Source organism: Aquarana catesbeiana, linkage group LG03, assembly GCF_042186555.1.
Source record: "Aquarana catesbeiana isolate 2022-GZ linkage group LG03, ASM4218655v1, whole genome shotgun sequence".
NCBI lineage: Eukaryota > Metazoa > Chordata > Amphibia > Anura > Ranidae > Aquarana > Aquarana catesbeiana.
Genome location: NC_133326.1, coordinates 7,522,492 through 7,546,008, shown reverse-complemented (window position 1 = coordinate 7,546,008; position 23,517 = coordinate 7,522,492). Strand labels below are relative to the sequence as shown.

The following is a 23,517-nucleotide window of genomic DNA, read 5'->3' as shown; positions in this document are numbered from 1 at the left end:
ACAAGCGAGCGCCCCCCCCCCCCGAATTACACCAGACCACATGCCCTCAACATGGGGGGGGGTGCTTTGGGGCAGGGAAGGCTCCGCCCCCCCCCCGCCCCAAAGTACCTTGTCCTTATGTTGATTGGGACAAGGGTCTGTTCCCCACAAAGCTGAGCAGTGGTTGTGGGGGTTGGGGGCGTATTAGAATATAAAGCCCCCCTTTAACAAGGGGGCCCCCAGATCCCACCCCCTTATGTGAAAGTAATAAAAACACAGAGAAACACAGAGAAAGTTTTTGACAATTCCTTATATGGGACGGCGGCTCCTTAAGGGTCGGTTCACACTGGGGCGACTTGGGATCCGACTTGTACGCCCTCAAGTCGCCCCAGAAATAGTTTCAATGGGAGTTAACGCTAGTGTCTTAATAGACACTACTGAAGTCGCTCCGACTTCAGAGCGTACTCCCTGTACTACTTTGATCCGACTTGGTAGGCGACCTGTACCATAGAAATCAATGGAAGTCGCCTCCAAGTCGGATCTCTCTGTAAAGTCAAGCGACTTTGCAGGGAAAACCCCTCCCTCCCCCCTCCCTCCCAGAGAGCTGATTGCCCCGTGATTGGCCACAGGCGAAGTCGCCTGTCATGGAGGCGACTTCAAGTCGCCTCGTAATTTGCCGAAGTCGCGCTGAAGTCGCGCTAAAGTCGCGCTGAAGCCGCGTTGAAGTCGCGGTACAAAGTCGCGCTAAAGTCGTGTTGCCCATGTGTGAACCGACCCTAAGAGCACGATCGTGGGCATGAGAGCCAGAAAGGGGATTTGTGTATGTAAACACACAAATCCTTGTTCTGACAGGGGAGTAGAGACAGATCTGTTGTTTGCAATAATTGCCAACAGCAATATGTCTCCTCCCCCAGTCAGTCCCACCCCCCCCACAGTTATAAACACACACGAGGGAACACATTTAACCCCTTGATCGCCCCCTAGTGTTAACCCCTTCCCTGCCAGTGACATTTACACATTTTTATAGCACTGATCGCTGTATAAATGCCAACAGTCCCAAAAATGTGTCATATTGTCCCGGAGTTAAGGTGCCCGGGGCCCTGGGACAGACCGGCAAAATGCGGGACTGTCCCGGGCAATCCGATACAAGTGGTCACCCTACACCTCACAGGACTTTGACTGATGGCAGTAGGAGGCTATGGACTTCTCCTACGAGACCAGAAAGTGAGGGGAGTGGAGCTGCAGCTGGAGACAGTGCTGGTGTTTCAGGACAAAGGGACATTTTTGATCTTTATACAGAGAATGCATTAGAGTAAAAAAAGAACCACTTTAGTATCACTTCAAGCTCTGGAAACACACATCCGTGCTTCCGTTGAGTTATTTTCCCGTAATCTCTCAGTCAGTAAATATCTTGTATCACATTCTGCGTATAACATTCTTCCTGCTGTCACCAAACATTGCAACGAACGGCTTCAGGGTCTCTCTCCGACAGAGGTATTAACTCTTCCACCGCCACTCAGCCCCATCGGGGAGGGACTAGAGGAAGAATAAAACCCAGAGCTCTCCACAGACACAGAAACTTCTCTCCTCCATCTCCTCCCTGCAAACCAGAGCAAGACCACGAGAAGCTTCACTGATTGTAGGAGCTCAGCCAGTGCTAGACACCCCACCGACCCATCCAATACCACCGCACACTGCAACTGCTCTACACCATCCCTACACTATCCCTACACCATCCCTACACTATCCCTACACCATCCCTACACTATCCCTACAGTATCCCTACACTATCCCTACAGTATCCCTACACCATCCCTACACTATCTCTACCTCATCCCTACACTATCTCTACCTCATCCCTACACTATCCCTACACTATCCCTACCCTATCCCTACACCATCCCTACACCCTCCCTACCCCATCCCTACCCCATCCCTACACTATCTCTACCTCATCCCTACACTATCCCTACCCTCTCCCTACACCATCCCTACACTATCCCTACACCCCCCTACCCATCCCTACACCATCCCTACACCATCCCTACACCATCCCTAAACTATCCCTACACCATCCCTACACTATCCCTACCCCATCCCTACCCCATCCCTACTCCATCCCTACCCCATCCCTACTCCATCCCTACCCCATCCCTACCCCATCCCTACACCATCCTTACACCATCCCTACAACATCCCTACAGCCTGCCCTGGATGTAATAGGATTTACAATCAACACAGCTTGACGAGTCACAGGTGGCAGAGGTGCAAAAGGTCTATTGATGGGACAGAGAGAGTGGATGTCCACTAAATCCCAATTTCTCCTGGAAAATTTGACTTATCTGTAAGTAGACACCTGACTTTCTATTATTACTGTGATTGTTATTATTATTATTATCATTGTTTTTATACAAGGGACAGCATACACATAGGGGATGGATATGATGGATATTTTATTGTATTAATAATAATAATATTATTATTATTATTATTAATATTATTTTTATAAGAGGGACAGCATACACACAGGGAATGGATATGATGGATACGTTATGGTTATATGACTTATATCATTTTTTTTTATTATTATTATTGTTATTAGGACAGCATGCACACAGGGAATGGAAATGATGGATATTGAATGGTTATAAGACTTGTATTATTATTATTATTATTATTATTATTGGAACAGAATGCACACATTATTATTATTATTATTAGCAGTAGTAGTAGTAATATTTTTTGGGACAGCATGAACACAGGGAATAAATATGATGGATACTTTATGGTTATATGACTTATCTTATTATTATTTTTATTATTATTAGGACAGCATGCACACAGGGAATGGATATGATCGATATTTTATGGTTGTAAGACTTCTAATGTTGTTGTTGTTATTACTGCTACTATTACTATCGTTATTATAAGGGGGGCAGCATGCACAGAGAATGGATATTTTGTGGTTGTAAGACTTTTAGTCTTGTGTGAAATCTATTATATAAAATTATTTTTATAAAATAAATAATAATAATGACTAAATATATAATAATAAATAATAATAGCTAATGACTACAATAATAATAATAATATATAGTAACTAAGTCCAGTATGGTAATATTCATAGTACATAAGTCTGCACACACACACACGTATGTACGATCTCCTCCAGGAATATCGATGGACTCGCAGCGCCTCCTCGGTGTCGGTGAGGTTTGTACATATCTGGTATATAATTACCGTCATTATTTTGAACCTCCGGTATAAAAGGAAGGACGGGTCTCTTCTAGGACACGCTCCACTAATCACTGCCATCTGATGTCCTTCTCTTCTATTGTCACTCAGAGGTTGGATATCACAGCTTTGATGTTCAGAATTTGAGATTCCTCTTTTTTAGGAGGCTCTTGCAGCCTGTGGATTGCTGGTATAGTGTGGTCAGCCCCTCCCTGTCCTATGTGTATATATTGTCTATACTGTATACAGGTGTGGTCAGTCCCTGGTCTGTGTGTATATATTGTATATACTGTATACAGGTGTGATCAGTCCCTGGTCTGTGTATATATTGTATATACTGTATACAGGTGTGGTCAGTCCCTGGTCTGTGTATATATTGTATATACTGTATACAGGTGTGGTCAGTCCCTGGACTGTGTATATATATATTGTATATACTGTATACAGGTGTGATCAGTCCCTGTCCTATGTGTATATATTGTCTATACTGTATACAGGTGTGGTCAGTCCCTGGACTGTGTATATATATTGTATATACTGTATACAGGTGTGGTCAGTCCCTGGTCTGTGTATATATTGTATATACTGTATACAGGTGTGGTCAGTCCCTGGACTGTGTATATATATTGTATATACTGTATACAATGTATCAGATGTGCACACTCCGCACTGATCACTGAACATCGAGAACAAACTGTCACTTCTAATGAAGCCAATCCAGTGGAGTGCGAAGCGCGATGTACCCGCCGAGCCGCCATCAGTCAAAACTTCGACTGCCGGACGGCAAACTGCCTGCAGGTGTGAGATGGTGATTTATGGACGTGGCTTCGTCTTACGTCCAACTTTATAGAAAGAGAAGAAATATTGGTGATGCTTCAGATTTACAAAGAATGAAATTATATGCAAACTCAGCACTTCGTATTCCTGATATACGGCTGCTCTACCACGTACTTGTAGGAGAAAGTTTCCTGTTCTCTTTGTTTTGCCTCCTTTGTGTGAAATCTCTGGTGTTCCTGCCAGTCCCTCTGCTTTCCTATTAAAAACTGACCACACTAGGCATGAGAGAGCATCATGGTCAGTTCTCTAGCTGTGGTGGGAACTCAGTGTACGCTTCTCCAATGATCAGAATTGCCCCGGCACGCCCCCCTGCACAGCCGTTCACTGGGAAGACCAGTGTACTGCTGTTTCTACTCCGCCAGTTCTCTGAGCTCCTTATGCAGCTAAGAACAGAGGATATATGAAAACAGGTATTTATTATTGTTTTTTTAATCTATATGCAAATGTATTGCCTTTCATTTATAGTTTACACTGATTGGGTTGTTTTAGCCGGTGAGGGGTCATATATACTTTAATCACTGGAGAACAAAAGAATTGCTACTACCACTGCAACACCGCTACTACATCGCTACTACACCAGTACTACACTGCTACTACACAACTACTATACTGCTTCTACACCACTACTACACTGCTACTACTACCAGATCTGCTGACCCTCCACATAGTAGTAACCCCCAGCTTTGCTGATCCCCAACTCAGTAGTAACCCCCAGCTCTGCTGATCTCCCACTCAGTAGTAACCCCCAGCTCTGCTGATCCCCCACTCAGTAGTAACCCCCAGCTCTTCTGATCCCCCACATAGTAGTAACCCCCAGCTCTTCTGATCCCCCACATAGTAGTAACCCCCAGCTCTGCTCATCCCCCACTCAGTAGTAACCCCCCAGCTCTGCTCATCCCCCACTCAGTAGTAACCCCCAGCTCTGCTGATCCCCCACTCAGTAGTAACCCCCAGCCCTGCTGATCCCCCATATAGTAGTAACCCCCAGCTCTGCTGATCCCCCACTCAGTAGTAACCCCCAGCCCTGCTGATCCCCGATATAGTAGTAACCCCCAGCTCTGTTGACCCCCCACTCAGTAGTAACCCCCAGCTCTGTTGATCCCCCACACAGTAGTAACCCCCGGCTCTGCTGATCCCCCACTCAGTAGTAACCCCCAGCTCTGCTGATCCCCCACTCAGTAGTAACCCCTGGCTCTGCTGATCCCCCACTCAGCAGTAACCCCCAGCTCTGCTGATCCCCACTCAGTAGTAACCCCCCACCCACAGCTCTGCTAATCCCCCACTCAGTAGTAACCCCCAGCTCTGATGATCCCCCACATAGTAGTAACCCCCAGCTCTGCTCATCCCCTCTCAGTAGTAACCCCCAGCTCTGCTGATCCCCACTAAGTAGTAACCCCCAGCTCTGCTTATCCCCCACTCAGTAGTAACTCCCAGCTCTGCTGATCCCCACTCAGTAGTAACCCCCAGCTCTGCTGATCCCCACTCAGTAGTAACCCCCAGCTCTGCTGATCCCCCACATAGTAGAAACCCCCAGCTCTGCTGATCCCCTCTCAGTAGTAACCCCCAGCTCTGCTGATCCCCTCTCAGTAGTAACCCCCAGCTCTGCTGATCCCCACTCAGTAGTTACCCCCAGCTCTGCTGATCCCCTCTCAGTAGTAACCCCCAGCTCTGCTGATCCCCTCTCAGTAGTAACCCCCAGCTCTGCTGATCCTTACTCAGTAGTAACCCCCAGCTCTGCTTATCCCCCACTCAGAAGTAACCCCCAGCTCTGCTGATCCCCACTCAGTAGTAACCCCCAGCTCTGCTGATCCCCCACTCAGTAGTAACCCCCAGCTCTTCTGATCCCCCACACAGTAGTAACCCCCAGCTCTGCTGATCCCCCACTCAGTAGTAACCCCCAGCTCTGCTCATCCCCCACTCAGTAGTAACCCCCAGCTCTGCTGATCCCCCACTCAGTAGTAACCCCCAGCCCTGCTGATCCCCCATATAGTAGTAACCCCCAGCTCTGCTGATCCCCCACTCAGTAGTAACCCCCAGCTCTGTTGACCCCCCCACTCAGTAGTAACCCCCCCACCCACAGCTCTGCTGATCCCCCACATAGTAGTAACCCCCAGCTCTGCTGATCCCCTCTCAGTAGTAACCCCCAGCTCTGCTGATCCCCTCTCAGTAGTAACCCCCAGCTCTGCTGATCCCCTCTCAGTAGTAACCCCCAGCTCTGCTGATCCCCACTCAGTAGTAACCCACAGCTCTGCTGATCCCCTCTCAGTAGTAACCCCCAGCTCTGCTGATCCCCTCTCAGTAGTAACCCCCAGCTCTGCTGATCCCCACTCAGTAGTAACCCCCAGCTCTGTTTATCCCCCACTCAGTAGTAACCCCCAGCTCTGCTGATCCCCACTCAGTAGTAACCGCCAGCTCTGCTGATCCCCCACTCAGTAGTAACCCCCAGCTCTGCTGATCCCCCACTCAGTAGTAACCCCCAGCTCTGCTGATCCCCTCTCAGTAGTAACCCCCAGCTCTGCTGATCCCCCACATAGTAGTAACCCCCAGCTCTGCTGATCCCCTCTCAGTAGTAACCCCCAGCTCTGCTGATCCCCTCTCAGTAGTAACCCCCAGCTCTGCTGATCCCCACTCAGTAGTAACCCCCAGCTCTGCTGATCCCCCACTCAGTAGTAACCCCCAGCTCTGCTGATCCCCTCTCAGTAGTAACCCCCAGCTCTGCTGATCCCCACTCAGTAGTAACCCCCATCTCTGCTGATCCCCTCTCAGTAGTAACCCCCAGCTCTGCTGATCCCCTCTCAGTAGTAACCCCCAGCTCTGCTGATCCTCACTCAGTAGTAACCCCCAGCTCTGCTTATCCCCCACTCAGTAGTAACCCCCAGCTCTGCTGATCCCCTCTCAGTAGTAACCCCCAGCTCTGCTGATCCCCTCTCAGTAGTAACCCCCAGCTCTGCTGATCCCCACTCAGTAGTAACCCCCAGCTCTGCTGATCCCCCACTCAGTAGTAACCCCCAGCTCTGCTGATCCCCTCTCAGTAGTAACCCCCAGCTCTGCTGATCCCCCACATAGTAGTAACCCCCAGCTCTGCTGATCCCCCACTCAGTAGTAACCCCCAGCTCTGCTGATCCCCTCTCAGTAGTAACCCCCAGCTCTGCTGATCCCCACTCAGTAGTAACCCCCAGCTCTGCTGATCCCCACTCAGTAGTAACCCCCAGCTCTGCTTATCCCCCACTCAGTAGTAACCCCCAGCTCTGCTGATACCCCACTCAATAATGACCCCCAGCTCTGCTGATTCCCCACTCAGTAGTAACCCCCAGCTCTGCTGATCCTCTGGTTTGCTGATCCTCCAGGTTTCTGATCCTCCTCTCTCTCTGGTCCCCGCTCACCTCCCGCTATATTTCTCCCATGATGCACATCACATGTGACTTTTTTAGTTTCTCCTGCTCCTGGTTTTGAAGCTATTTCAGCGCGACTTCATGTGTAGCTTGCTGATATCTCTGCAACTTCATTTAACAGATGTCAATGCAAGTTACACTGAAATCGCACATAAATAGTGCAGGAAACTTTTTCAAAGTCACTGCGACTTGAGTCGCAGCAATTTAAAGGGTTCCAAGTCACACTGGTAAAAGCCCCTCAAAAGCTGCAGGTGCTGTAAGTGAGCATGGTCATAGACTTTTATGGAGGCTTTGGAGACACTTTGAAGTACACAGAAAGAGACATGAGGGAGAATTTTTGAAGCAAAGCAAACACAATGCAATTGATTGATGCATTGATGGGCACTGGTGAGGTGGCACTAATGGGCACTGCATTGATGGGCACTAATGAGGCTGCATTGATGGGCACTGGTGAGGCTGCATTGATGGGCACTGATCAGGCTGCATTGATGGGCATTGATCAGGCTGCACTGATGAGACTGTTTTGATGGGCACTAATGAGGCTGCACTGATGGGCACTGATAAGCTGCACTGATGATGCTGCACTGATAGGCACTGATAGGCTGCACTGATGGGCACTGATAGGCTGCTATGACTGGCACTGATCAGGCTGCACTGAAGAGGCTGTATTGATGGTCACTGATCAGGCTGCATTGATGGGCACTGATCAGGCTGCACTGAATAGGCTGTTTTGATGGGCACTAATGAGGCTGCACTGATGGGCACTGATAGGCTGCACTGATGGGCACTGATGAGGCGTCACCGATGGGCACTAATAAGCTGCATTGATGAGGCTGCATTGATGGGCACTGGTGAGGCTGCATTGATGGGCACTGATGAGGTGGCACTGATGGGCACTGATAAGCTGCACTGATGATGCTGCACTGATAGGCACTGATAGGCTGCACTGATGGGCACTGATAGGCTGCTATGATTGGCACTGATCAGGCTGCACTGAAGAGGCTGTATTGATGGGCACTGATCAGGCTGCATTGATGGGCATTGATCAGGCTGCACTGGTGAGGCTGTTTTGATGGGCACTAATGAGGCTGCACTGATGGGCACTGATAGGCTGCATTGATGGGCACTAATGAGGCGGCACTGATAAGCTGTACTGATGATGCTGCACTGATGGGTACTGATAAGCTGCACTGATCGGCTGCATTGATGGGCACTGATGAGGCGGCACTGATAAGCTGCACTGATGATGCTGCACTGATGGGTACTGATAAGTTGCACTGATCGACTGCATTGATAGGCACTGATCAGGCTGTTATGAAGAGACTGTATTGATGGGCACTGATCAGGCTGCTTTGATGGGCACTGATGAGGCTGTTTTGATGGGCACTAATGAGGCTGCACTGATGGGCACTGATAGGCTGCATTGATGGGCACTGATGAGGTGGCACTGATGGGCACTAAGAAGCTGCATTGATAAGTCTGCATTGATGGGCACTGGTGAGGCTGCAGTGATGGGCTCTAATGAGGTGGCACTGATGGGCACTGATAAGCTGCACTGATGATGCTGCACTTATAGGCACTGATCAGGCTGTATTGATGGGCACTGGTGAGGCTGCATTGATGGGCACTGGTGAGGCTGCACTGATGAGCACTGGTGAGGCTGCACTCATGGGCACTGATAGGCTGCTATGATTGCCACTGATCAGGCTGCACTGATGAGGCTGTTTTGATGGGCACTAATGAGGCTGCACTGATGGGCACTGATAGGCTGCATTGATGGGCACTGATGAGGCGGCACCGATGGGCACTGATAAGCTGCACTGATGATTCTGCACTGATGGGTACTGATAAAATGCACTGATCGGCTGCATTGATGGGCACTGATAAGGCTGCTATGATGAGGCTGTATTGATGGGCACTGATAGGCTCTACTGATGGGCACTGATAGGCTGCATTGAAGGGCACTGTTCAGGCAGTATTGATAGGGCTGCATTGATGTGCACTGATGAGTAGGGATGAGCTTTGTGTTCGACTCGAACATCGTCTGTTCGCCCGTTCGCCGAATTGCGAACGATATGGGCCGTTCGCGCCAAATTCGTGTGGTGCGTCACGGCCCATAATTCACTGCGGCATCGCAGTGCATTGCTGGCTGATGATTGGCCAATCATGCACTATGACCCGCATGCTTGGCCAATCACAGCGCCGCCAATTATGGCTCAGGGGATTTAGTACACGCCCCACACTATATAAGGCCGCCTGCACGGCGGCCCTGTGTAGTGTGTGTTCCGGTGTGCTGAGAGATAGAGAGAGAGAGAGAGACAGACAGTGAAATTTGATTTGAGTTAGATAGATTAGGCAGAACAGTCAGTTAGCTGCACTTACAGTGTATTGTGTATATATATGCATCCCAGGTGTTGCATATATATATATATACACTGTATTCAGTTTAGCTAGATCTGTTCCTGTTATCTTCTTACTGACAGGCAGGCTTGTCTTGTTACAGTATTTACAGCTACCTGAAGAAAATTACTGGTGTTCTTTTGATCCTATTAGTACCACAGTCAGGCAGCTAGACTATTTACAGTTAGTGCAGTGCGTCCTGCTCACAGTGTTCAGCTAAACCTACAAGTTAGTGGGGTGCGTCCTGCTCACAGTGTTCAGCTAAACCTACAAGTTAGTGCGGTGCGTCCTGCTCACAGTGTTCAGCTAAACCTACAAGTTAGTGTGGTGCGTCCACCTCACAGTGTTCAGCTAAACCTACAAGTTAGTGGGGTGCGTCCACCTCACAGTGTTCAGCTAAACCTACAAGTTAGTGGGGTGCGTCCTGCTCACAGTGTTCAGCTAAACCTACAAGTTAGTGTGGTGCGTCCACCTTACAGTGTTCAGCTAAACCTACAAGTTAGTGGGGTGCGTCCTGTTCACAGTGTTCAGCTAAACCTGCAAGTTAGTGGGGTGCGTCCTGTTCACAGTGTTCAGCTAAACCTACAAGTTAGTGGGGTGCGTCCACCTCACAGTGTTCAGCTAAAGCTACCTGTAGAAGGTTGGTGGTGTTCTCATACTACAGGCAGGCAGTTGATTTTGCTAGCTGCAGTATCAGTACATATATATATATATATATATATATATATATATATATATATATATATATATATATCCCAGCTTAGTGCAGCTACAGGCCATTAGTATGTCTGGAAGGCCAAGAAGGAGAGGCAGACAGTCACAAGCCAATAAGAGAGGGCAAGCAGGCTCTGTGTCTAGTGCTGGTCGTGGAGACGGTGCATCCTCATCAGCACGTGGCCGTGGGACACGCTTGGCCTTTTTTTCGGCAGCTGGCCATGTTGAGCCGCAACATGCGGAAGACTTGGTCGAGTGGATGACCAAGCCGTCCTCATACTCCTCATCCTCTCTCACCCATGCCCAGGGTACTTTGTCTGGCAAAGCAGCGGCCTGTTCCCTCGGCTCAATATCATCAGTGACTCCTTCCCTAGCCCCACCATGTCCTCCTGAGGAGTCCCTCGAACTGTTTGACCACAGTGTTGGGTACATGCTCCAGGAGGATGCCCAGCGTTTGGAAGGCTCTGATGATGATACTGAGCTCAATGAAGGCAGTAACATGAGCACGGACAGAGGGGGTGCCCAAGAAGGACAGCAATCTGGCAGTCATGCTCCCGCTGCTGCAGCATACTGCCAGATTTGCTCCAGTGATGAGGAGGGAGGGGATGATGAGGTCACTGACTCAACGTGGGTGCCTGATAGGAGAGAGGAGGAGGAGGAGGAGGTGGCACATCATAAGGGCAGCACATTGACTACATCACACCCCAAAGCTCCACATGTGCAGGGCGCTGCAGTCTCTGCGCGTTATTTAAAAAGTTCTTTGGTGTGGGCCTTTTTTGAGACGAGTGCATCAGATCGCACCGCTGCTATTTGCAACATATGTCTCAAGCGTATCTCGCGTGGCCAAAACATCTCCCGCTTGGGTACCACATGCTTGACCAGACATATGTTGACCTGCCATGCAGTTTGTTGGCAAGCGTATCTAAAAGACCCACACCAAATAACAAAGAGGACCTCTCCTTGCTCCTCATCAGCTGAGATTTCCAACCCCACTATACCTTCAGTCCTCTCTGAGACCTGCAGTGAGAGGAATGAAGGTGTAGAATTAGGTGTGTCACAGCCAAGTACTTGTGGGCAAACTGCTTTTGGTACACTGACGTCAGATTGTACCAGGCAAATTTCCCTGCCCCAGCTGCTGCACCGCCGAAAGAAGTTTGCTCTCAGCCATCCACATGCCCAGCGGTTGAATGCTAGCTTGGCAAAATTGCTAGCACTTCAACTGCTGCCTTTTCAGTTGGTAGACTCTGCCCCCTTCCGTGAGTTTGTGGAATGTGCGGTTCCTCAGTGGCAGGTACCCAAACGCCACTTTTTCTCACGGAAGGCGATTCCGGCTCTCTACCGGCATGTGGAAGGCAATGTCCATGCCTCGCTGGACAGGGCGGTCAGTGGTAAGGTGCATATTACCGCAGACTCATGGTCCAGCAGGCATGGACAGGGACGTTACCTAAGTTTCACGGCACATTGGGTGACTCTGCTGGCAGCTGGGAAGGATGCAGGACAAGGTGCAGTAGTGTTGGAGGTTGTTCCGCCACCACGCCTCCAAAATGCTAATGATTGTGACACACCTCTCTCCTCCACCCCCTCCTCTTCTTTTTCCTCCATGGCCTCTTCCTGTGCTTTGTCCTCGGAACCAGCGGTGCTCCGTAGCCGTTCAAGGGGCTACGCAAGTACGCAGGCCAAAAGATGCCATGCGGTGCCTGAGCTGGTGTGCTTGGGGACAGGAGCCACACTGGGGCAGAGGTTCTGTCAGCTCTGCAGGGGCAGGTTCAGAGGTGGTTGACGCCACACCAACTTAAGGCAGGAATGGTGGTTTGCGACAATGGCACCAACCTCCTCTCTGCCCTCCGACAGGGACAAATGACCCATGTGCCCTGTTTGGCTCACGTCCTTAACTTGGTGGGTCAGCGATTCTTGGGCAGGTACCCGGGCTTACAGGATGTCCTGAGGCAGGCCAGGAAAGTCTGTGTGCATTTCCGCCAGTCATATAATGCCAGTGCTCAGCTGATGGACCTCCAAAAGGAGTTTAACCTGCCCAAGAACCGCCTAATCTGTGACATGCCCACCAGGTGGAACTCAACGTTGGCCATGCTGCAGCGGCTGCACACGCAGCAGAGGGCCATCAATGAGTACCTGTGCGACTATGGCACCAGGACAGGGTCAGGGGAGCTTGGTTTTTTTTCCCCACGCCAGTGGGCCATGATCAGGGATGCATGCACTGTCCTGTCATCATTTGAGGAGGCCACGAGGATAGTGAGCAGTGACAGTGCATGCATCAGTGACACTGTCCCCCTTGTCCACCTGTTGGAGCACACGCTGCGTGGAATAATGGACAGGGCACTTGAGGCAGAACAGAGGCAGGAAGAGGAGGACTTCCTTAGCTCTCAAGGCCCCCTTTATCCAGACAGTGTTCCTGCGTGCCCACCGATCACACAGGAAGAGGACGAGGAGGAGGAGGAGGAGGAGGAAGATTGTGTCAGTATGGAGGTGGAGCCTGGCACTCAGCATCAGCAGCAGTCTTTAAGGGATCAGTCCCAAGAAACACATGGACTTGTACGTGGCTGGGAGGAGGTGGCTGCGGACCATGTCGTCCTTAGTGACCCAGAGGACTCCGGACCAAATGCCTCAGAAAACCTACGCTGCATGGCCTCCCTGATCCTGCAAAGCCTGCGTAAGGATCCTCGTATTCGTGGTATCAAGGATAAGGACCAATACTGGCTGGCAACCCTCCTTGATCCACGTTACAAAGGTAAGGTTGCGGACCTTATCTTGCCATCGCAGAGGGAGCAGAAGATGAAACATCTTCGGGAGGCCTTGCAGAAAGGTCTGTGCAACGCGTTCCCAGAGACTGGGAGGTTACAAACTCCTGTTTCTGGACAACGTGTTGCTGAGGCTTCGGTCAGTCAAAGAAGGAGCGGTGGAGAAGGTGGCCGTCTGACCGATGCGTTCAGACAATTTTTTGGTCCGCAGCCCCAAGGTATGATCGGTTCCAGCAACCATCGCCAGCGTCTGTTTTACATGGTGCAGGAATACCTAGGGGCAAGATCAGACTTGGACACCTTTCCCACCGAAAATCCTCTGGGTTACTGGGTCTTGAGGATGGATCACTGGCCAGAGCTTGCACAGTATGCAATTGAGCTACTGGCCTGTCCTGCATCCAGCGTTCTTTCGGAACGCACATTCAGTGCTGCTGGAGGCGTGGTAACCGATCACAGGGTGCGTCTGTCCACTGACTCGGTCGATCGACTGACCTTCATAAAAATGAATCAGTCTTGGATCACCACCAGCTACCAAGTACCTGATGCTGATGTAACCGAATAATTTTTTTTGAAATCTCAGATCCCTTCAAAGACTGCCTATGCTGATGCTGAGTGACTATCCCTGAGTAATTATCCTCTTCCTCCTCAATCATCACGCTGATAGCTTGTAAGAACATTTTTGGTTCTGGGCACCACCACCAGTGCCTAAGGCACAATTTTTCAGCCCCTGTTTAACAGGGGCGTGTAATTACAATTTTTGATGCAATACTTTGCAGCAGGGCTCGTTCCTGCGTTCCAACTAGAGTGTCTGTGAGGGGTTGCAGTGTTGTGGCACCAGCACCACCACCACCACAGGCCCAATTTTTCTGCCCCTGTTCAACAGGGGCATGTAATTACAATTCTTGATCTAATATTTCACAGCAGGGCCCTGTGAGGGCTTACATTGTTGTGGCCACAACAACACCTAAGGCCCAAATTTCTGCTGAGTATATAGGGCAGGACCCTACTTTCAAACATCTAACTTACAAATGACTCCTACTTGCAAACGGAAGGAGACAACAGGAAGTGAGATGAAATCTACCCCTAGGAAGGGAAATTCTCTCCTGTAAGAGTTAATATGGGAAAAACATTTCTCCTTTCCACTGATGCTTTCCAATCCTTGTTCCACAAAAAACCCCAAATTCTCAAAAAACATTTGTCATTGGGACAAAAAGTGAGGTGAAATCTTCTAAAGAGGAGGAAAGACAGCAAAACAAATATCACAGGGGTGATAACCCTTCCCTATGTTTTCCAAAAAGCTTAAAAAGATATTTTGGCTGGAGCTAAACACGTTAAAAATGTACCCGTTCAAAATGACAAACAGATTCTACTTAACAACAAACCTACAGTCCCTGTCTTGTTTGCACCGCCTGTATACTGCTGTTCAGAGTATATAGGGCCTGGTGGCCCCACACCTTTCCTTATTTTAATTTGGGTGCGGGGTTCCCCTTAATATCCATACAAGACCCAAAGGGCCTGGTAATGGACTGGGGGGTACCCATGCCGTTTGTCTCACTGATTTTCATCCATATTGCCAGGACCCGACATTACATTAAACCCGCAAGCAGTTTTAAATGAGATTTTTTCCTTTAAAAATGACATTTGGTGCAGGGACTGTTCTAAACACGGGAAACACGCGTCACTTTACAGGCATACTATAGACACCCCCCAGGTACGATATTTAAAGGAATATTTCACTTTTTTTTTTTTTACTTTAAGCATCATTAAAATCACTGCTCCTGAAAAAACGGCCGTTTTTAAAAGTTTTTTTTGCATTGATACATGTCCCCTGGTGTAGGACCCGGGTCCCCAAACCCTTTTTAGGACAATACCATGCAAATTAGCCTTTAAAATGAGCACTTTTGATTTCGAACGTTCGAGTCCCATAGACGTCAATGGTGTTCTAACGCTCGTGCGAACTTTCGGTCCATTTGCAGGTTCTGGTGCGAACCGAACCGGGGGGTGTTCGGCTCATCCCTACTGATGAGGCTGCATTGATGGACACTGGTCAGGCTGCACTGATGAGGCTGCATTGATGGGCACTGGTGAGGCTGCATTAATGGGCACTGGTCAGGCTGCACTGATGAGGCTGCATTGATGGGCACTGGTGAGGCTGCATTGATGGGCACTGGTGAGGCTGTATTGATGGGCACTGGTGAGGCTGCATTGATGGGCACTGGTGAGGCTGCATTGATGGGCTCTGATTAGGTGGCACTGATGGGCACTGATAAGATGCACCGATGATGCTGCACTGATGGGCACTGATAGGCTGCATTGATGGGCACTAATTATGTTGTTGTTGATATTTATTTTTGTAACTTAATTCAGCATAAAACATTTCACATTGTCATTTTATGCTCCATAGTAACCCATAACCCGTCCGCTGTTGATTTTAGCCAGTGTTTAAGTTGGTCCATTATGGTTGCTTTAGAGTAGCCCAAAAGGTCTAATAGTCCTATGCCTCTACTTCTTTTCACCAATTGCAGAGAGGTCATAGCAATTCCGGGATTTTTGCTTTGCCAAATGTATTTCCGTAGAAGAGAATTGCATTTGTTAAAGAAGGAACTTGGGATGGGGATGGAAGGGTCCTGTACATATACAAAATCTTTGGTAATATTTGCATATTAAAGGCGGCTGCTCTGCCCACCCATGAGAGCTGTATTTTTTCCAAACGGTTCAAGTCTTCAGAGGTATTAGTTAATAAGGAAGGGAAGTTAGATTCATAAAGTGAACTGGCGGGAAAGGATAATTGAATTCCCAAATATGTTATTGATTTGGCCCCCCAGGAATAAGGAAAGTTTCTCTTTAAGTGACTTATTTGATCTGGGGACAGCACCATGGCAAGGGTCTGACATTTACTAGCGTTGATCTTATAGTAGGATACTTTCCCAAAGTCTTCAATCAACTGTTGGACTCTGGTTAGGGAATTGGCAGGATTTGATAGTGCCAAAATAATATCGTCGGTGAAGAGCCCTATTTGGCCCAGTTGCCAACCTGCAACCCTTGAATGAGTGGGTCAGCTCTGATGGCCTCCGTAAAGGGTTCAATGGCTAAAGTGAATATAATAGAAGATAGAGGGCAACCCTGCCTGGTGCCATTAGAAAGGTCGAAGGGATCAGACAGGGTGCCATCTACAAATACTCTCGCTGGGGGTATATAGTATAAAGACATAATTGCTGAGTGTATTGTCCCAGAGAGTCCAAATTTAGTCAAAACCTGTGAAAGGTATTCCCAATGGACCCTGTCAAATGTCTTCTCCGCGTCCAATGCAAGGAGGAGAGAAGGCACCCGACAGGCCCCTGCGTGGTAGATTAAGTCGATCATTCTCCTTGTTCCATCAGGAGCTTGTCTCCCTTTCACAAAACCAACTTGTTCCGGACCAAGGAGGAGTGGGGTTAGCTCTAAGAGTCTGTTTGCTAGTATGTTGGAGTATATTTTTTAAATCAGTATTCAAAAAGAGGGATTGGCCTAAAATTCTGTGTCTGGGTGGATTCTTTCCCGGCTTTGGGGAGGGTTACGATTACCACCTCAAGCATCTCCTTTGGGAATTTATCTGAGAATATAGCAGTGTTGTAAAGTTTTACTAAGTAAGGGCTTAGAACTGGGGTGAGGGCTTTATAATATTCAGAGGAGAGTCCACCTACAGTGCCTTGCAAAAGTATTCACCCCCTTGGCTTTTTACCTATTTTGTTACATTACAGCCTTTGGTTCAATGTTTTTTTAATCTGAATTATATGTGATGGATCAGAACACAATAGTCCACATTGGTGCAGTAAAATTAGAAAAATATATACATAAAATTAACAAAATAAAAAACTGATAATTGACATGTGCGTATGTATTCACCCCCTTTGTTATGAAGCCCATAAAAAGCTCTGGTGCAACCAATTACCTTCAGAAGTCACATAATTAGTGAAATGATGTCCACCTGTGTGCAATCTAAGTATCACATGATCTGTCATTACATAGACACACCTTTTTGAAAGGCCCCGGAGGCTGCAACACCTAAGCAAGAGGCACCACTAACCAAACACTGCCATGAAGACCAAGGAACTCTCCAAGCAAGTAAGGGACAATGTTATTGAAAAGTACAAGTCAGGGTTAGGTTATAAAAAAATATCCAAATCTTCGATGATCCCTAGGAGCACCATCAAATCTATCATAACCAAATGGAAAGAACATGGCACAACAGCAAACCTGCCAAGAGACGGCCGCACACCAAAACCCATGGACCGGGCAAGGAGAGCATTCATCAGAGAGGCAGCACAGAGACCTAAGGTAACCCTGGAGGAGCTGCAGAGTTCCACAGCAGAGACTGGAGTATCTGTACATAGGACGACAATAAGCCGTACGCTCCATAGAGTTGGGCTTTATGGCAGAGTGGCCAGAAGAAAGATATTACTTTCAGCAAAAAACAAAATGGCACGTGGGAGATTCCCAAAATGTATGGAGGAAGGTGCTCTGGTCTGATGAGACTAAAATTGAACTTTTTGGCCATCAAAGAAAACGCTATGTCTGGCGCAAACCCAACACATCACATCACCCAAAGATCACCATCCCCACTGTGAAACATGGTGGTGGTAGCATCATGGTGTGGGGATGTTTTTCAGCAGTCGGGACTGGAAAACTTTTCAGGGTTGAGGGAAAGATGGATGGTGATAAATACAGGGATATTCTTGAGCAAAACCTGTAGCACTCTGTGTGTGATTTGAGGCTAGGACAGAGGTTCACCTTCCAGCAGGACAATGACCCCAAACACACTGCTAAAGCAACAACTGAGTGGTTTAAGGGGAAACATGTAAATGTGTTGGAGTGGCCTAGTCAAAGTCCAGACCTCAATCCAATAGAACACCTGTGGTCAGACTTAAAGATTGCTGTTCACAAGCGCAAACCATCCAACTTGAAGGAGCTGGATCAGTTTTGCAAGGAGGAATGGGCAAAAATCCCAGTGGTAATATGTGGCAAGCTCATAGAGACTTATCCAAAGCGACTTGGAGGTGTGATAGCCACAAAAGGCGGCTCTACAAAGTATTGACTTTAGGGGGGGTGAATAGTTATGCACATTCACCTTTTCTGTTATTTTGTCCTATTTGTTGTTTGCTTCACAATAATAAAAAAAAAAAAAAATCTTCAAAGTTGTGGGCATGTTCTGTAAATTAAATGATGCAAATCCTCAAACAATCCATGATAATTCCAGGTTGTGAGGCAACAAAACATGAAAAATGCCAAGGGGGGGGTGAATACTTTTGCAAGGCACTGTATTCCAGGCAATTTATTAAAGGGGAGAGCTGCAATGATATTAAGGACTTCTTGATCTTCTATAGCAGGGGTCTCCAAACTGAAGGCCGAGGGCCAGATGTGGCCCTTTGCTTGCCTTTATCCAGCCCTTGGGGCACAATTCCTTCCACTGATATGAGGCACTATTCCTCCCACTGACACCAACAATGGGCCACTATATCTTCCACCGATACCAATTGTAGCAGAATCTCTGACCTTTTCCAGTCTAATGCGAACCTTCAAGGCCAAAGATAGCTGACATTCTTCAATAAGTGGTGGGATGTGAGGCATATGGGGTGCAAAGGTGGTAAAATTCTTTGGGCGCCCGACACTTCTTGGATGTAAAAGAGGTTTTTTTTCTTTGACAGTCCTTTTTATATTTTGTAGGGGAAAGAGGGTTAGGGCCAGGAAACCCTTAAGTAGTTGCAATTTCAAATGGCAGACTCCGAGACTTCAATAGGAGTACAGGGAAAGGCCCCATCATGGTGCCAATTCTGCACGATTGCTGTTTCCTAAGGGCAACATTACTTAAACAGTTCCTAAAGTAGGGTAACAGTTCTCTCAGCTGTACTACAACTTCTCCTTGTACTTCTTTAGCCCCTTGAGCTCCTGGTCTCTCACCGGACTCTCTGATTCACTTACTCTGAATCCTGTGAGCCCCTCAAGGCTTCTGCGGTGGTATCTCCCTTAAGCGTCACCCACGCTTTCCTGCTGGGTCCCTAGCTTAGCACTTCAGATACCTTCAAGCTTCACACCTGCTGACTGTCTCGGTCCCTAGCTTGACACACAAGGCTGCTCTGCAAGCATCACCTCCCCTGGTTGGATCCCTGACTTGATCACCTCCTGAAGTTTCCCGATTCTCCACCGTGCCCGTTCGGTGAGAATACTGCTCCGGTACCTTCTTCAGTTATTCACTGTGGTCCCTGGTAAAGGTGATTGGTCCCTTTGTGGCGCCAGCTTCCCTTCTACCTCCGACCACTGACAGATTCTCCGGCCGGCAGAACCGTCACTTTTGGTTGAACTGCAAGCCGCAGTTCCATCCCTGCACTGCCCTCTTACTTCTGGAAAGGCCCTCACACAGCCTGGCAACCTGATGCCCCCGGGATAGGCCCAATCTCCACCCTAGCAGACCGCGGCAGATGACACACGTCCACCCAGATGGCGGTCTGGGTGGCACACAAGAACTTGGATCACCTGACCTCACCCGAATATATAGGCTCTCCCAGCAGGCCAAGGGATTCAACAAAATCCCTGCCCATTGGCTGAGATACCCCATATACCCATAACCTGACCTTGAGTTGTCCTTCTCAATCTAACACCTCCAAGTACCCAGCTACCTGGTGATAGAAGAGGAAAGTACAACCAGGCCAAACTTAGGGAGCAGTCAATGGATCCCTAGTAATTAACTACAGTAGCTACTCCTGACAAGGAATTTGGTGAGGAGCTCTTTGACTAAACCCCAGGGCGCTACACAATAATGGGATACTATTCCTCCTACTAAAAGGGGGAACACTCCTCTTATTACTGACCACCAACCCTGAGGCCATATTTATTCTCACTGATGCTGGGCCCTTGACATTTTCTGCCCCCTGCTGGCCACAATCCGGCCCTGCTAAAGTCTGAAGGACAACAAAGTGGCCCTTTGTTTGAAAAGTTTGGAGACCGCTGCTCTATAGGACGGTTAATATGAGTTAGTGAGGTGTCATCAAGGGCTGGTAAGTTCAGTTTTTTTGAGAAGGTAGAAATTTCTTCTTTTTTTTGGTTGAGGGATAAGTATTATCATCCTTAAAATTATACAATGAGACATAGTAATCTCTAAACGCTTGGGCTATATCAGATGGGTTGAAAACAGTTTTGCCTGTCCTATGGTGTTGAAGTTGGGCTAATCTCGCTCTGGCTTTCTTTTGCTTGAGTTGAGAGGCCAGTCTTTTCCCTGGTTTTTTTTTTTTATTATTTGTGAGTAAGAGGCCAAATTTAAACCCTTAATAAATTTGTTGTGGTCTATTAAAGCTGATTTGAGCTCAACTCTACGTTGTGTAAATTTCAACAACGTTGACTGATGAGGTGTGTTTTCATACATGTCCTCCAGATGGGTAATATCAGCTAGGAGATATAATATGTGTGAATTTTCTTTTTTTTCTGTTCTCTCGAAGGCCAGTTGGATCAGTATTCCCGTAGTGAAAGCCTTATGAGAGCGCCACAGATTAAAGATGCAGCTGGAGGAACCCACGTTGAATGAAAAGAATTCCTCTGATGTCTGGTGTCTGGTGTCCCTAATAGACATGTGCAGATTGAAAAAATCTATTCTTTTCTATTCTTTTCAAATTCAAATTGATTCTATTTGAATTTCGGGAAATGGTTATATTCTTTCTATTCTATTCTATTCTATTCTATGTTATTATTTTTTTTTATTATTTTCTTTTCTATTATAGTATATAGTTTATAGTTACAGTTTCTATTCTATTCCGTTCTATTGTTTTTCAATTGTATTCTTTTTCTATTTGTTTATTCTATTCTATTCTTTTCTATTCTATTATTTTATTTTCTATTCTATTCTAGTCTTGTCAAAAACCATGAATCAGACTAAGACAGAAGTACAGTTAAATCACACTTGCTTAATAATAATAAAAAAAAAAAAGTAAAAAAGGTAAACAGAGTAAACGTAGTCAAAACATAGCCAGAGTTCAGGAACCGGAACGGATAGTCAGACAAGCCAAAACGTCAGGGAGCCAGAAGGAATGTCAGCCAAGCAAGTCTTTACCAGGAACACAGGAGAGCGTCTCTAGAGATGTGACCGAGGCGAAGGCAGAGAGGATCTAGACTGGACGGCTTAAGTAGGCAGGACTGACGAGCAGGATATCATCAACAGCTGAGTGACTGTGGAGAGATAGGAGCTGGCAATTAGCCGACAGCTGAGCGGCCAGCTCAGAGAAGGAAGGGCTGGGCCCAGCCCTGACAATTCTATTCAAATTTATTCTATTCGACATTCAAATTTCGGAAGATGGTTATATTCCTTCTATTCTATTGTTTTTTTTCTATACTATTCTATTATTTTCTATACTATTCTAATCTATTCTTTTCTATTCTATTCAAATTTGAATCGATTCTATTTAAATTTTGGGAAATGGTTATATTCGTTCTATTCTATTCTATTTTATGTTATTATTTATTTTAATTCTTTTCTTTTCTATTATAGTTTATTGTATTCTTTTTTTCTATTCTATTCTTTTCTATTCTATTCTTTTCTAATCTATTCTTTTCTTAATTCGGGCAGGATCCTGATAGGAGGTATAGTGGGGTCAGGATTGCCAAAATGGGTTTGTACATATTGAACATGAAGGAGAGTACAAAATCTCAAAGGGATTAATTTCCATTTAGACGCGTGCGTCAGAACACAGAGCCGTTTTAAGTAATTTGGTGGAGTTTACTTGCCTTCCTCGGGAGTCCCGAGGCCCCATGACTTCATGAAGGTCTAGTCCTTCATCTAGGGTGGATATAAGAAAGTTCATGTTACTTTTATCAATGGACAGCTTAGTCAGAAACTTCCATTTATAGGGGATGTCGTTGATACACAGGATTTTCATAATGGTAATCAGATTTTTGCAGGCTTGTATGGTCGCCTGCGAGAGATCCGTGTATAGGGAAATCCCTGAATAGGGCTCCGGCAACGAGTTGCGCTGGCGAGAGAAATACATGAGCTGATCCTTTTACCTGAAAAAAGTGGATCTTAGCAATAACATCCCTGGGTACTCGTTCTGGCAGATATATTGGCTTTGGAAGTCGATGGGCTCTGTCAATGATTAGCTCATGGGATTTTGTTGATGGAAGCAGTTCAGCAATCATTTTTTTGCAGAAATGGATGAAGCTCTTCTGAGGGGACCGTCTCTGGAATGCCTCTAAATTAATCCATCATCGGAAAATGTAAAGAGTATGGCACAACTGCAAACCTACCAAGACATGGCCGTCCACCTAAACTGACGGGCCGGGCATGGAGAGCATTCATCAGAGAATCAGCCAAGAGGTCCATGGTAACTCTGGAGGAGCTGCAGAGATCCACAGCTCAGGTGGGAGAATCTGTCCACAGGACAACTATTAGTCGTGTTCTCCACAATTCTGCCCTTTATGGAAGAGTGACAAGAAGAAAGACATTGGTGAAAGAAAGTCATAAGAAGTCCTGTTTGTAGTTTGTGAGAAGCCATGTGGAGGACACAGCAAACATGTGGAAGAAGGTGATCTGGTCAGATGAGACCAAAATTCAACTTTTTGGCCTAAAAGCAAAACACAATGTGTGGCGGAAAACTAACACGAGAAGACGAGAAGCGTCACACTGCGGGAGCCTCCCATCATGGATGCAGAGCGGCCCGAGCACGGAGAAGGGAAGAAGACGCCGCAGAGGAAGATGCCGGACGAGAACACCGGAGCAAGAAGCAGAGGATCGGAGGAAGAAGAAGAAGATGGAGGAAGAAACCGAAGGAAGATAGAAGAAAGAAGATAGAAGATAGAAGAAAGAAGAAGCATTTAAATAAAGGAGTTGTCAAAAACTGTCTCTTGTCATCTTTAAGGGGGGGCTGGGATCTGGGGGTTAAAGGGGGCTTCCAGATTCTGATAAGCCCCCTGCTCGCAGACTCCCACAACCACCGGGCAGGGGTTGTGGGGATGAGGCTCTTGTCCTCATCAACATGGGGACAAGGTGCTTTGGGGGGGACCCCCCAAAGCACCCTCCCAATGTTGAGGGCATGTGGCCTGGTACGGTTCCCCCTCTTTTCCTGCAGCCTGCCAGGTTGCGTGCTCGGATAAGGGTCTGGTATGGATTTTTGGGGGTACCCCAAGCCATTTTTTTTTTAATTTTGGCGCGGGGCTCCCCTTAAAATCCATACCAGACCTGAAGG

The 23,517-nt window shown here is 47.4% G+C and overlaps 1 protein-coding gene across 2 annotated transcripts in view; it reads left to right on the top strand.

Moving 5' to 3' along the window:
* The window catches only part of LOC141131190 (prolactin-releasing peptide receptor-like), a 363,387-nt gene that overhangs the window by 222,643 nt on the left and 117,227 nt on the right, over positions 1 to 23,517 (top strand). The window contains exon 1 of one of the 2 annotated variants that reach the window (XM_073618239.1): positions 1,922 to 2,323. The exons of the other annotated variant lie outside the window; for it this stretch is intronic. The gene's annotated coding sequence lies outside the window, so the exon portion shown is untranslated. Of the gene's footprint in view, positions 1 to 1,921; positions 2,324 to 23,517 lie in introns of those variants that run through there. 2 annotated transcript variants of the gene reach the window in all.